Genomic DNA, 15856 nt, shown 5'->3' on the forward strand with positions numbered 1-15856 from the left:
CAAGGAAATAAAAAGCAGAGCATAACAGTGTTATACTTAACACACTGAACACTGGCATATATGCAACATGTTAACAGCTGCATAATGAGCATTTTAGCTGTACTATGAGGCTTTATAACATTAACACTTTTTGAGCAAAATGTATTTTTCTTCTTGCATCCTAAACTATAATTATCTGAATTGGCACTGAACTGCTTTAGTTCCCTTTTTTTTTTTTTTTGACATGGGAACATGACGGTGATGATGATGACAATGATGATGACTGTTATAAAAGGGGCATGACATCTAGATCATCAGCCCATTGAAACATGAAAGGAGGCCATTATAGTTATCAAGTTTAGGAGGCCAATATTTTATCATGGTTCTGAGCTTTTTAATTTTCCTTTCATTCAAGTCAAATGATGAATGTAATAATTTTTTTCATTTTTTTTTTTTGCTATAGCTTTATGTCGCACCGACACAGATATGTCTTATGGCGACGATCGGACAGGAAAGGGCTAGGACTGGGAAGAAAGCGGCCGTGGCCTTCATTAAGGTACAGCCCCAGCATTTGCCTGGTGTGAAAATGAGGAAACCACGGAAAACCATCTTCAGGGCTGCCGACAGTGGGGTTCGAACCTACTATCTCCCGAATACTGGATAATGGCCGCACTTAAGCGACTGCAGCTATCGAGCTTGTTTTTTTGGTTTTTTTTGTTTTGTTTTTGTTATGGTTTTTTATCATATGTACAACTAAAATGATTACATTAGTATTAATATGCCATCTAAAAGACAAAATGCGATTGGATAAATTTCGAAGTATTTGGGTAAACCAGGGTGCTTATTGCTATAATATTCATAATAAGGGTATGTTACTTTACCTGAATTACTTATGGGGAATATAGATTATTTGTCACCATCATCACCATTATCACTGTCTTCTAGATCCAATAATGAATTCATGTTTACCTCGATTTCTATCACGCTATCGCTCAAAGAATCAGGACACCGTGATGGGATTGTAGAAATGAGTGGGAAAACAAAGCACACAGACACATGTTTGCTACTCTTCAAAACAAACGTACACATTTTATCCAGTAAGGATAGTGGCCCAACTAGCAGGAACTGTAACGCTGCCATTTATGTTTAACAGAAGAACCATATCTTGTAATAAAAGAAGAACCATGGACATATTTCTAGCATGTGATAATTAACTAGTTAAGAAAATGCTTGTGAACTGTGTGAATGTGTTAAACGTTCGGAATCCAAATTATTTAGGCAGTATGTAAAAGGATTTAATAGTTTTCTGGAAGATATGGTTCACTACATAAAGCACAAGATGCTATTTAGATCACATACCCACTAACCTTATCATCCCACCCTTCATCTCTAGATGATGATGGTATAATAATAATAATAATAATAATAATAATAATAATAATAATAATAATAATAATAATAATAATAATAATCCCGTGGGAGCTTCAGCCTGTTCCCCTATCGGGCGCGTCCCAGGTGGCGGATCGGGGGGCTCGCCGGACTTGTCCGGAGGATTTGAGGGAAATAAAATACAGACGTGGCCAAATTATTAGAATAAAATTGGATTTTCAGAATTTATTGACATAAATTTTTGTTACATTGACAAATTAGGGAGATTGTTGTTTTAGTACTTTGTATGCCACCCTTTAGACTGAATTAGGGCCTTGATTCGCCTTGGCATCCCATTAATCAGTGTTTGGTATGCATTTCTGTCGTCATCGTCCTTAAACCAGATTTCTTGGACCTTAGCAATGAGCTCATCCCGTGTTGTTATTTTGGTCTTTCTCAATTTTTTCTTGACAATAGCCCATAGATTTTCAATGGGGTTAATATCTGGGCTATTTCCAGGCCAATCCATTAACTCTATGGCCTTCTGTTCAAAAAAATCCATGACTTTTTTTGCTCTGTGGCATGGGGTACCATCCTGCATAAAGATGCAGTCTTCTCCCCCATACCATCGGTCCATTTGCGGTATCAGCTTGTTTTTCAGCACTTTTATGTACCGATCGTGTTTCATTGTCCCTTCAACAATGTACATTTCCCCGCAACCATGCCATGACATGACACTCCACACCATAATTGCCGTAGGATGTTTCACGGTTTGCTGTATACAGTCGACCTTGAACGCCTCTCCCTCCCTTCGTCTCACATATTGGCTGGTCTCTTCTCCTATGGAGAAGATACTTTCATCGCTGAAGCATACCTGATGAAAGAAATAAAGCCTCCTCTAATAACTGGTCCATTACAGTGTTGTAAAATGTAGCAAACAATGGCAGGTACTTTTGTATTCCATGTAATCATAAAAGTAAATCGAATATATTAGCAGGTTTTAGCTCACAAAATGATTATAAAACCTTTGAAATACTACATACCTTCTTCCATTCATCCGCTGACCAGTTTTGATGAATCTTGGCCCATTGAAGTCGCCGGGAAGCCATGGAAGGTGTAATCTTAGCCTTCTTTCGTGGTCTCTTTGCTTTCAAGCCGCTGTTGAACAACTCTCTTCGTACAGATCTGGGGGATATATTAACCCCACACTGCCCCATTTTCTTGCTCAGGTCAGTACTTGTAAGTTTGCGATTACTGATCACAAGATTCTTAAGTTTTCTCATGCTTCTGGGGCTCAAAATCTTGCTCCGTCCACACTTGCCTGCTCGGTGCTGAGCGTATACTTGTCCACCATTTTCATGTTTTTTAATTCTATTCACTGAAGTTTGTGAAATACCTAATTTCTGGGCTATTGCTTGTTGTGTGTAAATCTTTTCAGCAAGTAAGGCCCTTACTATGCCTTTTTCTTGGGGAAAGGTCACACTTTTTCCCCATAACCTCAAAATATTTCACTCACACAATAATAGAACACCACTGACTCATCAGGGTTAGAACACACTTTGAATACTTCAAAATACCTTTTAGTTGAACTGTATTACACAAAAACAATGAATAAATTGCAGTGCAAAACAACAGAAACACAAAAGATATGAACACTCGGCAGTAGTCACAAGGCGGGAAATCTCAGCTGAACAACATGTGCACTTCATCATTCATTTGTTCTTCATTCTTGCCAACTGTTGTTGAGCAAAAGTATCCCAGAGGTACAAAATATATCAAGTACCATTATGCCTATCAGAATTAATCCACCACTTATCTACTTATGGGCATATTCAGCCATTTTAGGCACCATTAGACTGAAATCGAACTTTATTCTAATAATTTGGCCACGTCTGTACCTCTCGTGGACCAAAAACAGGCACAGCTCGCGAACATCTTCAGCAACCTCTGAAGCTCACTACTTCAGTTGTAACCATGACACTGACATAGATCGATGTCCCCAATACTTTTAACTTGATAGCATGATGGAATCAACCTACAATATAACTACCACAGGCCCTAGTAGACATACTAGTTTTTCTCGGTCATCGGATTCTGGGGGACCGAGAACATCATGCGGGAATGTATCCGAGCTTCCCAAATCTCTTCGCCCAAAATGCAAAACTTTCTTTGGTAGTCTAAACATCAACACACTTCGGAAAACTGGGAAGTTAAAACAATTAACAGACATGTTAGATAACATAAACATCCAAATTTTAGCACTTCAGGAAACCAGATACACGGATGAAAATCATTTTGACTCAGGAAATTATAGAATTTACAAAGGCAAGCCAGCAATCTCCCTTCATAAGAGACCATTACAATTTGGCACAGGATTCGCTGTTAGAAGAAACATTGTAAACTCAGTACTTAACTTTTCTTCGCCTTCTGAAAGAATTCCAACACTATCCATTAAATCAGGAAACAAAGCTTATATATTAATTAATGCGCATGCACCCACCAATAACTACAATCAAAAAGATCCACAAATGGTGGAAGACTTCTGGGAACTGCTAGAAGGAACGACAGCCACAATTTCAAATCATCACATAAAAATTCTATTAGGAGATTTCAATGCCCAAATTGGTAGGGAAAAGAAATTCAGGACCATTGTAGGACTATACCCAGCACACAATAGAACTAATAAAAATGGAGAAAGATTAATTGATTTTTGCAAAAATTTTGATCTCAAATTAATGTCAACACATTTCCGGGCGCTTCCACACAAGAAAACAACCTGGAGATCCCCAAAATTTTCACTTGGGAGAATTTCAACTGGATCATGTGGCTATTTCCAAGAAAAATCAAGAAGAAATTATGAATGTTAAAGTTAAAAAAGGGATCATTGACTCTGACCACCATCTATCCTTAATCAAGGTCAAATTTCAACCAAACAGGTCCAAACCCAGAATAAGAAAAAAACCTGCGTGTCGATCAGGAATTTCTTAAACAGAACACTAGTACTTTCATTGAAAGTATTCCTACTCACAATCCTTCGAACTGGTTAAAGACATACTTTTGAAGGCTTCTCGAAATGTTGGCACACCACCCAGGAAACGAAACATAGGTGGTGGAATGAAACCTGTGACAAGGCCATAAACTTTAGAACTAAAGCCTGGCAGAGTTGGAATTCTCATAAAACTGAACAAACCTGGCAGGAATTCACCAAAATACAGAAACAAACATAAAAAATTATCAGGTCTGAAAAACGCAAATACGAACACTACAGATTGACAGAAACTGAACAAGATTTTACAAAAAACCATACACGAAACTTCTACAAAACTTTCAGAGAAGAATTATCAAATTATCAGGCACCTGGTCTTTGCTTCAAATGGCCAGATGGGACATTGGAAACGAATAATCAAGAGAACTGCAAACTTCTAGCAGATTATTTCCAGGATCTTTTAAACTGTGAATCCCCTATAGAACAACTCACCTTTGAAAAACCCTTATCTAATCAAGATTCAGAACACCCAACACTGGAAGAAGTCACAGAAATAATCCATGGACTCAAAAATAATAAAGCCCCGGGGGAAGATGGTATAATTGCCGAAATGCTGAAGATAGGAGGTGACAGCGTAGCCCGGAAAATCCACTCGATTCTTGAGAACATCTGGATCACTGAAGAAATTCCGGAAGATTGGAAATGTGCGGTAACCCATCCACTACACATGAAAGGGGATAAAACGAACATCAATAATTATAGAGGAATTAGCTTGATACCAGTTGCTTACAAAATTTTTTCCAAAGCCTTGCTCACTAGACTTGAGAAACAAACAGACCATCTAAATGGTGAATACCAGGCAGGTTTCCGAAAAGGAAGATCTTGTACAGAACAAATCCTTAATCTCAAAACTATCCTCCAAATGCGCAAAATCAGACAAACAGTCATTATTTTTGTAGATGTCAGAAAAGCATATGACTCTATAGACTGTCAAACACTTTTCAATACTCTAGAAGAATTTCAAGTGGATAAAAAAACATGAGAATTAATCAAACATTAACTGACACAACTTCAAAAGTTAAATTCCTAGGCGAAATATCTGAACCTTTTCCTGTTAACACCGGGGTCCGTCAAGGGGATGGTTTATCGCCGTTACTGTTTAACTTGGTACTTGAGAAAGTGATCAGGACCTGGGAAAAGGAAACTAAAGGAATAACCGTTGGAAGACTACGTAAAGACAGAATTCACGTGCAATGTCTGGCCTTTGCTGATGACATAGCAATCCTTTCCAATAATAGGCATGAAGCAATTCATTCCATTGAAAAACTGTATGAAATTGCCATCAAAATGGGACTTCGATTTCATATGAGAAAACTCAGTACATGGTAGGAGCCTCACGATACTTAGATGGACAACCTATGATAACTAAATTTGGCAAAATTGTTCAAGTGAACCAATTTGGGAGAAATTATTCAGCCCTCTGGTTTAAACCGCGAAGCAAATAAAGAAAGAATTTCCAAATTACAGAAAGCATAAAGGATCACTTGGAACAGGTATAATAAAAAATCAATATCTCGTAATGCAACACTTAGACACTATAATACAGTGATCAAACCTGAAGCGTTATATGCCTCAGAAACCTTAATCATTGGTGGTGGATCTTTAACCAAAGACATTGAGAAACAAGAAAGGAAAATTTTACGAAAAATTTTTGGCCCAGTTTGTATAGATGGAATATGGAGAAAAAAATCATCCCAGGAGATATATTGTCATTCTGAAAAAATTTCTCACACTTTTCGGAAAAGACGATTGAAATTTTATGGACATATTATCAGAATAAACACTAACAGGCTAACTAAAAGAATTTTCAACCTGGCCCTTTCGTCTAAAAGCAAGAACAGCTGGCTTCATGAAATTGAAACAGATCTCCAGGAAATCAACATCTCGGAAGACATTGTACAGGAAAGATGTAAATTCAGAACCAAAATCGACAATTACCACTTTGAAGACAAACCCAACACCAGAGCTACTATAACTTGGACAGAAGAACGAAGGAAGCAGCTCAGCGAGAGGATGAAGAGATTTTGGGAGGAAAAGAAGGCCCACACATCAGCTAAGCAAGATCAACCATGCTCCTGAGTAGGGCATAACGATGTAAAATAATAATAATAATAATAATAATAATAATAATAATAATAATAATAATAATAATAATAATAATAATAATAATAATATACCGGAGGTACACCTTCTTCTTGCATTTGAACTGAGCACCTTTTAGAAGGCCATATGTGATGTAAACCCTGAACTGTGTATTGGAAAAAGACATTAAAGTATGAAGGCTTTCAAGGCCGGTGTCAATATAATAAAAAATTTCCGGGCTATTATGCCATGGTCCACTCCTCTCACTTCGTCCAGACGTTTCGACTACTGCTGCAGTAGTCATCTTCTGTGGCGTTCTGTAGATACTCTCTCCTGTATCCCGCTGGCAACTGTGCTGGTTGCTCGGGAAACAGCTGTATTTATATGCGAGTGTGCGGTGTCCAGTTGGTTCGCGCTGTGCAATCTAACATCTGATCGTATATCTGAAAGCACGAGCTCCGATTGGGTCGCGCCGAGCAGTCTGACATTTGGTTCGGTCTCTGAGCACACGACCTCTGATTGGTTTGCGCTGTGCAGTCTGTTATCAGGTTGAATATATGAGGGCATGAATTGTGATTGGCTCGCGCCCAGCAGTCTGTCGTCAGATTGGATCTCGGAGTGCACGACCTCCCACTGGGTCGTGTTGAGCAATGGATCCTCTGGTTGGTTGACTGTGATGTCCCTGATCTTAGTTAGCTTTGGCCGTAAGTTATGTAAGGGGTTGTACCAGGCCTTGCTGAGCTTCAGTCCTTCCTCCTTTCTATTAAAGTTATCTGGATGTTTATGTATTTCGATTGCTTCGCTGTAGAGACGGGCGTGGAAGTGGGATGTTGTGGCCAGTGTGTCAGTATCCTTGTAACGGATCTCATGCTTTCCGTCAAGCAGTGCATACTCCGCTAGTGCTGACTTGTCGTATTGCCCCAAGCGACAGTTCCTTTTGTGCCCCATCAGGCGAGTATTGAAACTTCTGCCAGTCGTGCCAATGTAAACAGCTCCACAGCTGCACAGTATCCTATAGATCCCAGTAAATGTTAGAGGGTCACGTGGATCTTTGACAGAACATAACATGTTTCGTAGCTGTAGGGTCGGCTAAAAAATGGTCTTAACATCGTGATGTTCAAGGAGCCTTCCAATACGATCCGTGACGCCCCGAATATACGGCAAAAAAGCGATACATTTCTTCCTGGGTCGTTCTCGTTGACTGTTACCTGGCTGTCTTCTGGGCTGGAGTGCCCGCCCGACCTCTTGTACCGTGTAGCCATTGGTTTGTAAGGCTAGATCAAGATGCCATAGTTCTTTCTCTATGTACTATGGTTCACAGACATGAAGGGCGCGATCCACCAAGGTCTTCACCATGGTGGGCTTCTGGCCAGGATGGTGATTGGAATTTTTGTTTTAAGTATCGGTCCGTGTGTGTTGGTTTTTGATATACCTGATACCCTACGGATCCATCGTTCTTCCTCTTCACCAGCAAGCCCCTCCTTTTTGCCAAGATTATGTTTTGGTAACTTGGCCTTGCAGAGTATTTTGGAAAAGTCGTGATGTATTTCCTCAGAAAGCTCTGGTGGCAACTGACATATTCCTGATTCTATGGTGGAAATTATATCTTCTAATGGGATGACCGCCAGTGTAACAGCAAAATTGTCTCCTTTTGCAAGAACAGTAGTTTCAACTTCTGTTAAACAATGGTTAGATAAGTTAACGACTGTCCGGGAAGGATCCACTCTGTCAATCGGATTGCTCGTCCTCATATTGCCCCTTACACATTTGTACTTTTTCTTCTGCTGTAGCGTATCCTCCTCCTCCTGATGTTCCATGGTGTTGTAAGTAATCCTGTCCATTCAGTCCCAGTCACTCCAGTGCATCGAGTTGCCTGTCATCAAATGTAATGATAAAAGCCGTTCATCATTGAGGGCCAGTTCTTTACGAGTAAAATGAATATGTTCCTTAAGAAGAGCTTGTTCCATCCTGTTATGAATTCTGTGAGCCGAAGGGGTTGGAAAAAGTCTCTTCTGTTGTAGAAATTGTGGAATAACACAGGTGTCGCGGCAGCGGAGCAAGAATGTAAGAGAGCACACTAGATGGGATTTCTTCTTGCGAAGAGTTTCAAACTGATGACTTAAACGATAAATACCTTGCTGTAGAGGTGGGTCATTAAGGTATGCTCTCATGGCCGGTGTCAATATACACTGACTGACAGAGCAAATGCAACACCAAGAAGGAGTGGTTCGAAAGGGATGAAAGTTGGGGAAAAAAACAGAGACGGCACGGACGAATAATTGATGTTTATTTCAAACCGATATGCAGGTTACACAATGCGCACGGCATTGACTCAGTAGGATGTAGGACCACCGCGAGCGGCGATGCACGCAGAAACACGTCGAGGTACAAAGTCAATAAGAGTGCGGATGGTGTCCTGAGGGATGGTTCTCCATTCTCTGTCAACCATTTGCCACAGTTGGTCATCGGTACGAGGCTGGGGCAGAGTTTGCAAACGGCGTCCAATGAGATCCCACACGTGTTCGATTGGTGAGAGATCCGGAGAGTACGCTGGCCACGGAAGCATCTGTACACCTCGTAAAGCCTGTTGGGAGATGCGAGCAGTGTGTGGGCGGGCATTATCCTGCTGAAACAGAGCATTGGGCAGCCCCTGAAGGTACGGGAGTGCCACCGGCCCCAGCACATGCTGCACGTAGCGGTGGGCATTTAACGTGACTTGAATACGCACTAGAGGTGACGTGGAATCATACGCAATAGCGCCCCAAACCATGATGCCGCGTTGTCTAGCGGTAGGGCGCTCCACAGTTACTTCCGGATTTGACCTTTCTCCACGCCGACGCCACACTCGTCTGCGGTGACTATCACTGACAGAACAGAAGCGTGACTCATCGGAGAACACGACGTTCCGCCATTCCCTCATCCAAGTCGCTCTAGCCCGGCACCATGCCAGGCGTGCACGTCTATGCTGTGGAGTCAATGGTAGTCTTCTGAGCGGACGCCGAGAGGGCAGGCCTCCTTCAACCAATCGACGGGAAATTGTTCTGGTCGATATTGGAACAGCCAGGGTATCTTGAACATGCTGAAGAATGGCGGTTGACGTGGCGTGCGGGGCTGCCACCACTTGGCGGCGGATGCGCCGATCCTCGCGTGTTGACGTCACTCGGGCTGCGCCTGGACCCCTCGCACGTGCCACATGTCCCTGCGCCAACCATCTTCGCCACAGGCGCTGCACCGTGGACACATCCCTATGGGTATCGGCTGCGATTTGACGAAGCGACCAACCTGCCCTTCTCAGCCCGATCACCATACCCCTCGTAAAGTCGTCTGTCTGCTGGAAATGCCTCCGTTGACAGCGGCCCGGCATTCTTAGCTATACACGTGTCCTGTGGCACACGACAACACGTTCTACAATGACTGTTGGCTGAGAAATCACGGTACGAAGTGGGCCATTCGCCAACGCCTTGTCCCATTTATCGTTCGCATCATGAGCATACCTCAATGACATCAGTCTACCCTGCAATTGGCATAAAGTTCTGACCACTCCTTCTTGGTGTTACATTTGCTCTGTCAGTCAGTGTAATAAAAATTTCCAGGCTATTATGCCGTGGTCCACTCCTCTCATTTCTACCAGACGTTTCGACTACTGCTGCGGTAGTCATCTTCTGTGGCATCTTGTAGATACTCTCTCCTGTATCCCGCTGGCGACTGTATTGGTTGCTTCGGAAGCAGCTGTATTTATATGCGAGTGTGCAGTCTCCAATTGGTTCGCACCATGCAATCTGATGTCTGATTGGATATCTGAAAGCACAACCTCCAATTGGGTCGCACCGAGCACTCTGACCTTTGGTTGGGTCTCTGAGCACACCACCTCTGATTGGTTTGCGCCGCGCAGTCTATCATCAAGTTGAATATATGAGGGCATAAATTCTGACTGGCTAGTGCCGTGCGGTCTGTCGTCAGATTGGATTTGGAGTGCATAACCTCCAATACTTAAACAAAAATTCCAATCACCATCCTGACCAGAAGCGTGCCATGATGAAGATTTTGGTGGATCGCGCCCTTCGTGTCTGTGAACCAGAGTACATCAAGAAAAAACTACGGCATCTTGATCTAGCCTTACAAACCAATGGCTACATGTACAACAGGTAAGGAGGGCACTTTGCCCCAGAAGACTGCCAGGTAACAGTCAACGAGAACGATCCAGGAAGAAAGGTATCGCTTTTTTGCCGTATATTTGGGACGTCACGGATCATATTGGAAGGCTCTTTGAACGTCACGATGTTAAGACCATTTTTTAGTCGACCCTACAGCTACGAAACAAGTTACGTTCTGCCAAAGATCCACATGACCCTCTAACATCTACTGGGGTCTATAGGATACTGTGCAGCTGTGGAGCTGTTTATATTGGCACGACTGGCAGAAGTGTCAATACTCGCCTGACGGGGCGCAAAAGGAACAGTCGCATGGAGCAATACAACAAGTCAGCACTAGCGGAGTATGCACTGCTTGACGGAAAGCATGAGATCCGTTACAAGGATACTGACACACTGGCCACAACATCCCACTTCCATGCCCGTCTCTACATGGAAGCAATTGAAATACATAAACATTCGGATAACTTTAATAGAAAGGAAGAAGGACTGAAACTCAGCAAAGCCTGGTACACCCCCTTACATAACTTACGGCTGAAGCTAACTAAGATCAGGGACATCACAGTCAACCATCCAAAGGATCCATTGCTCGGCACGACCCAATCGGAGGTCGTGCACTCCGAGATCCAATCTGACGACAGACTGCTGGGCGCGAGCCAATCAGAATTCATGCCCTCATATTTTCAACCTGATGACAGACTGCACAGCATGAACCAATCACAGGTCGTGTGCTCAGAGACCCAACTAAACGTTCAGACTGCTCGGCACGACCCAATCGAAGGTCGTGCTTTCAGATATTCAATCAGACGTCAGATTGCACAGTGCGAACCAAATGGAGACCGCACACTCGCATATAAATACAGCTGCTTCTCAAGCAACCAATGCAGTCGCCAGCGGGATACAGGAGAGAGTAACTACACGACGCTAAAGAAGATGACTACTGCAGCAGTAGTCGAAATGTCTGGTAGAAATGAGAGGAGTGGTCCACGGCATAATAGCCCGGAAATTTGTATTATATTGGAAAAAGATTTGAACTTCAGATGTCTCTACTGTCGACTTACGTGCCCCCTCTGGTGGGAGGACGGACAATTAATTTTCGAAGATTTTTTTTGTGTGTGTTTGTGTGTGCTAAGGTTAATAGCACTTCTATCTCTTCCTGCTTCCTGAAATTTTTAGCGAATCAGAAATTTTGGTATTTATTTTGGTAACCAATCAAAATTGACAGTGTGTACAGCCCATCGACCTAGAGAGTTCTGGAACTTTCCCCTCCACTATAAAAGCTGGGAATTTTGGGCAATGCTGTCTTCTTCATCGCCCCACTCTAGAGTGCATTTGTTGGCGGAGGCAGGGGAAAGCTTTGCCCACCGTCAGAAGGTCCATCAGCTCAAGGTAATGCCAGACATGTTTTAAATATGTGATAGCTCCAGAAAGCTGATTTGAGGAGAAGGTTTGAAAATTATTTCTTAATGTAAATTTCTGAAGTTTAACAACACCGTATAATTTTCAGGTAAGTCTATGGACTCCATTCAAATCCCTGTTGGAAAAGATGTAACGTAGGAAATAAAGACTGTTCACACTCTTTTAAAATTCCCATTGCCCGACTCGTCGGTTCAGAGGGATTCGGGTTCGATTACCGGCCTGGTCGGGGATTTTAACCTTAATTGGTTAATTCCAATGGCTCAGGGGCTGGGTGTCTGCGCTGTCCCCAACATCCCTGCAACTCACACACCACATATAACTCTATCCTCCACCACAATAACACGCAGTTACCCACACGTGGCAGATGCCACCCACCATCATTGGAGGGTCTGCCTTACAAAGGCTGCACCCGACTAGAAATAGCCACATGAAATTAAATTAAATTAAATTAATTCCCATTCAACTTGGTATCAGGGTGACTATTATTTAACACTATTTTTGGAATTTAATATTTGTCACCATCTAGTCATCTCTGTATTATAGGCTTACCTCTGTAACTTCGAGCCATAAGCCCATATAGTGTTTTAAGTGTTTTCAAGTGTACTTCAAAAGGAGTGCAAGGGTTTCGCCTCCTAGCATTTTGTTTATGGCCAATCTCTTAAACCTATTCTTTTGACCACCAAGACCATTTAGAATGGGCACTTATTGTTGCCTCTGTTTAATTTCTACTTACTCATAGTCTGTTGTGGACCAGACTGTTTTCTAGGTTTATCTAGTGTTTGGATAAGAAAATTGTGCCTTGGACAGGCTAGCTTGTAGTAAGCTTTGGAACTCAGTCTCCTAGAGTGTAACTGAGTGGAGCAAAAGTACACTTTGAAATAGTGTAACTTTTGAGCTACAAAAATCATGTCCTTGAATTCATTGTGACCGGGCGTTGGCCGTGCGCGTAGAGGCGCGCGGCTGGGATGGGAGCTTGCATCCGGGAGATAGTAGGTTCGAATCCCACTATCGGCAGCCCTGAAAATGGTTTTCCATGGTTTCCCATTTTCACACCAGGCAAATGCTGGGGCTGTACCTTAATTAAGGCCACGGCCGCTTCCTTCCAACTCCTAGGCCTTTCCTATCCCATCGTCGCCATAAGACCTATCTGTGTCGGTGCGACGTAAAGCCCCTAGTAAAAAAAAAAAAAAAATTATTCATTGTGTTAAGAATTTTCTTTATGGTACCTGATCTTCAAATTATTATTGTTATAAGAGCTGACGAGCTCATTGTAATCCCATTTAACTGTCATTTGTGATTTTTCAAGTTTAAAGTCAGAAAAAAGAAAGTAAAGAAATAAAATTTATATTTTAGTGCTTGAAATTATGCTCTCATCTCATCTCTGTGCACTCATTCAAACCCACAATTTCTTACAACTCTGCAACCTACGATATCCCCATAACAATTAGTATTATTATATCATTATTATTATTACAACTACTACTTTTCACAATTTGTTTTAGGTTCCATCGACACATATAGGTCTTATGGTGACAATAGGAGAGGAAAGGCATAGGACTGGCAAGAATTTGAGGGAAGCGGCCGTGACCCTAGGTACAGTACAGCCCCAGCATTTGCCTGGTGTGAAAATGGGAAACAAAGGAAAACCATCTTCAGGGCTGCCGACAGTGGGCCTCGAACCCACTATCTCCCGGACGCAAGCTCACAGCGGCGCGCCCCTAACCGCACGGCCGACTCGTGGATTATTATTATTATTATTATTATTATTATTATTATTATTATTATTACTATTATTATTGATGATGATGCTTGTTGTTTTAAGGGGCCTAACATCGAAGGTCATCGGCCCATTATTATTATTTACTTAATGGGCCCCTCACATATTGAAACATAGTACGAATTAACCCTGTAGTAGCCATCACAGAGTGTGAAAAACAACTGCAACGGACAGCGAGCCTGCACATAAATAAAATTCAAGTGCAAAATTATGGGGAAAAAAATGGAATGCAGATAATGAATAAACAGTTTATAAATATTGACTGGCCAAGAGAGTATTACTTCTTCTTCTTCTTCTTCTTGCGTTACGGCCTCTGTAGGACCACGGACAGCTCCTTCATGGATTGCATTTTCTTCTTCTCCTCCCAGAACCTCTTCATCCTTTCTCTTCTTCTCTCCCGCTCTTCTTCCGAGATATTCAGTATCCTCTTCTCTTGTCTACTCCACTGGTGACTCTCAATCCTTTTCCTGTACCCATCCCTATCATTGATCTCTGGCATATTAGTCGGTATGTACTTGCTTCTCCAATTTTCCTTTTCTTCCACCTTGATCCCCAATTCCAACCAATCTTTCCGGAGTTCAACTACCCACTTGGTTCCTGTCTTTCCTCGTGTCCTCGCCGTTGTTTCCCATACTCTTTTCGTCATTCTATCCATATTCATCCTGATTACATGTCCCGCAAACCTTGCTCTTTTCAGTCTGATTTCTTCTGAGATTGTCCTCATGTTCCGGTATAGTTCTTCCCTGGGTCTCCTCATCCATCTCTCACCTCCTCTCTTAGGGCCTAGTATTTTCCTCAATATTTTTCTCTCCTCTTTCTCTAGTTGTTCCGCACCATTTCTTCCTAGGGCTATTGTTTCAGCAGCATATAATACAGCATTTCTCACCGTTGCCTTGTAATGTCTAATCTTTGCGTCTGTAGATATATTCTTTTTATTGTATATATCTCTGGTCATACAGAAGGCTGATCGCATCTTCTTTATCCTCTCTGTTATTCCCCAGTATTACAATATATTAGAATCATTCCATATTGATGGTTTTCACTTTTCAAAAGGGAAAAATTAAATGTATCCTCCTAATTCAATACAAAACATAATTCCATCATTAGATGGAGCAATAATATTCAAACACGTTTTGACACGTTTGAGCCATCTTCAGTGAAATAGGGGGGTGGGGGGTGGGGGGTGGGGGTGTTAAGTAATCTACATATTATAAGCTAAAAATGTGCTAAAAACGTAATGAAGGAACAAATTAAAAACAAAAAAGACAGATGGAAACAAATACAATAACAATATACAATATTTACATCCATAGATGAACCAATAAATAACTCGCTGAGACAAATTCAGTGAACAAAGGGTTAATATAAAATATAATTGAATCAAAAAAATGTGCTAAACCTAAGAAAATAAAATAAAAAATAACAGACAGAAATGAAACAATAAGGGCTAATAGTGAGGATACGAACCTCTTAGAGTAAATTTTTTTAGTTTAATAACAATTCAAAAACACGACGAAATCAATGTGTTAAAAATTCAGGCTAGGATGGGAGCGAAGAAGTTTGAGAAACCAAGTTTGAGAGGAGACAATGTGCCAGGTGAAATGTATGTGATAAGTGATGGAAAAGCGCCGATGAATTTAAAATTTTAGAATAGCTGCAGTCTCAATTTCTTCTCGATTTAGCGGTCCCGTTCTCAAAGATTATTTCCCATGTTGGCTAGGTGTGTTTGCCTATTTTAAATAGTCGGGATGTCAGCGAAAAAATTGGAAAGCTGTGTTAGAGAAGTAACAAGTGCATGGTAAACTGTAAGGGACCATACTGGAAACCCTCAATGAAGTTCCAATCTGTAATGGAGAAAACTATGTTGTGTGAGAAACTTCAGCTGATAAGTAAAAAGTGTAAAATGGGTGTGAAGAACACGTTAAATTTACGGTACTTAAAAGGTAGTTGTCCCCTCAAAATGGCCTGGCCTTCTCAAAGTTAACGGTCCCATTCGTAAGATTGAGTCTATTGTTCGCTCAGCTGTGTTTGCGA

At 41.7% G+C, this 15856-nt stretch overlaps 1 protein-coding gene across 1 annotated transcript in view; it reads right to left on the reverse strand.

Moving 5' to 3' along the window:
- The window catches only part of yata (N-terminal kinase-like protein yata), an 882319-nt gene that overhangs the window by 619899 nt on the left and 246564 nt on the right, over positions 1-15856 (reverse strand). The window lies entirely within an intron of this gene.

The sequence above is a fragment of the Anabrus simplex genome, chromosome 2 (genome assembly GCF_040414725.1).
Source record: "Anabrus simplex isolate iqAnaSimp1 chromosome 2, ASM4041472v1, whole genome shotgun sequence".
NCBI classification, from domain to species: domain Eukaryota; kingdom Metazoa; phylum Arthropoda; class Insecta; order Orthoptera; family Tettigoniidae; genus Anabrus; species Anabrus simplex.